Source organism: Alnus glutinosa, chromosome 10 (assembly GCF_958979055.1).
Source record: "Alnus glutinosa chromosome 10, dhAlnGlut1.1, whole genome shotgun sequence".
Taxonomy (NCBI): domain Eukaryota; kingdom Viridiplantae; phylum Streptophyta; class Magnoliopsida; order Fagales; family Betulaceae; genus Alnus; species Alnus glutinosa.
In genome coordinates this window covers 25,591,963-25,594,323 of record NC_084895.1, presented here as the reverse complement: position 1 = coordinate 25,594,323, position 2,361 = coordinate 25,591,963, and positions in this window count along the sequence as shown.

The window sequence follows — 2,361 nt, the reverse complement described above, 5'->3', positions numbered from 1 at the left end:
GCGATGCGCGCCCAGGAAAGCAGCAGTACTACCGCGAAAGAAAACCGCCTCAGCACCGCAGGGATGTCTGGGCGGAGAAGTCGCCTCAGCGTGAGCGGAGCAGAAGCCGCGGGAGGCCACAGGATTCGGGGTGTTTCCCCGAAATCCAGACTATAGCTGGAGGCTTTGGGGGTGGGGGCGAGACTTATTCGGCTCGCAAGTCTTATGCGAAGGAAATGCGAGAGGTGTCCATTTACGCGGTCGCGAGGCCGGAAAAAGCTGCGAGGCGCGAGAAGTTGACCATCACCTTCTCGGATGAAGATTACGAGGGGGTATACCTACCCCATTCGGATGCCCTGGTGGTAACCATGGTTATAGGGAATCACAGGATTCATCGGGTCTTGGTGGATAATGGTAGTTCAGCAGACATCCTATATAAATCAGCCTTCGACTTGATGAAAATTAGTAAGGATAAGCTCTCTGCTTTCAGATTTCCTCTGGTGGGGTTCGCAGGAGAACATGTGATGCCACTGGGGTCGATCGAGCTTCAGGTTACGGTGGGTAGTTCCCCAACACAGAAGACAATTCCGGTAAGATTTCTTATTGTCAATCAACCCTCCGCTTACAACGCTATATTTGGGAGGACAGCTCAGGCTGAGTTGAAAGCGGTAACATAGATACCCCATCTTAAAATGAAGTTCCCGACGGATGAAGGAGTAAGGGAAGTCCGGGGGGAGCAGAAGGCAGCCTGTAAGTGTTACAATGTCTCCCTGGGGGGTCCCTCTCGCCAGGCACACCCTAGTCAGGAGACAGGTCCTGTGGCTAAATAGCAGCTACAGGCAGGGAGTCCGACTGGGGACCTTGAGGATGTGGAGGTCGGACCCCAAGGTATGAAGCTTCGAGTAGGCGCACAGCTTCCAACAGACGAAAAAGAGAGGTTGGTGAAATTTTTGCGGGACCACCTTGATGTCTGTGCTTGGGAGCATGATGAGATGCCGGGAATAGACCCCTCGATTATTGAGCACCGGCTGAATGTTGACCGGAACTGCAGACCAGTGAAGTAGCGGAGGAGGTCTTTTGCCCCAGAGCGCAATCAGGCAATTGCAGACGAAGTGCAAAAGTTGATTAAAGCTGAATTTATCCGGGAAGTTGATTATCCGGAATGGCTGGCCAATGTAGTGTTGGTAAATAAAGCAAATGGGAAGTGGAGGATGTGTGTAGACTTCACCGACCTCAACAAAGCTTGTCCGAAAGACAGCTTTCCTCTCCCCTGGATAGACCAGCTCGTCGACTCGACGGCCGGTCACGAGGTGTTAAGCTTCATGGATGCATTTTCCGGCTACAATCAAATACGCATGGCGGAGTCCGACCAGGAGAAGACGTCGTTTACGACTGATCGAGGGCTATATTGTTATACGGTAATGCCCTTCGGATTAAAAAATGCTGGTGCTACATACCAAAGACTGGTGAACAAAATGTTCCAAACGCAAATCGGGCGGAATATAGAGGTTTACGTTGACAACATGCTTGTTAAAAGCCTGACTACTGGAGGCCACATTGCCGATCTGGCGGAAGCGTTTGAAAATCTGAGGAGGTACCGAATGAAGTTGAACCCGCAGAAGTGTGCTTTTGGGGTTGACTCTGGAAAGTTCTTGGGGTTTATGGTGTCGCATAGGGGAATCGAAGCGAACCCCGATAAAGTTAAGGCTATTTTGGAAATGCCATCTCCCCGGACTATGAAGCAATTGCAGCGATTGACCGGAAGGTTAGCCGCTTTGAACCGTTTTGTTTCCCGGTCGTCGGACAAATGCCTGCCCTTCTTTAGGGTGTTAAAGAAGGCTTTCACTTGGACGGAAGAATGTGAGAGAGCCTTTGGGGAGCTGAAGACCTACTTGGCCAACCCCCCACTCCTAAGCCGTCTGGTGGAAGGCGAGATCCTCTATTTGTATCTCGCAGTGTCACGAACCGGGGTCAGTTCAGTATTGGTAAGGGAGGAATCGGGCAAGCAAAGGCCGGTGTACTTTACAAGTAAGGTATTGCATAGGGCGGAAGAGCGTTATCCTCGTATTGAGAAGTTGGCGTATGCTCTGGTGGTCTCAACACGGAGATTAAGGCCCTACTTCCAAGCCCACGCGGTGCGGGTCCTCACCGAGTACCCCTTTCGGAAGGTGCTGCAGAAACCAGATTTATCAGGAAGGCTAGTCAATTGGGCGATCGAGTTATGAGAGTTTGATATCGAGTACCATCCCCGGACAGCAACAAAGGCACAAGCCTTGGCTGATTTTGTAGTGGAGATGGGTGAAAGTCCGGATGAGGAAGGGTCGTCAAGAGGACCAACTTGGGTTGCCTATGTTGATGGTTCCTCAGCGGGGGGAGGAAGCG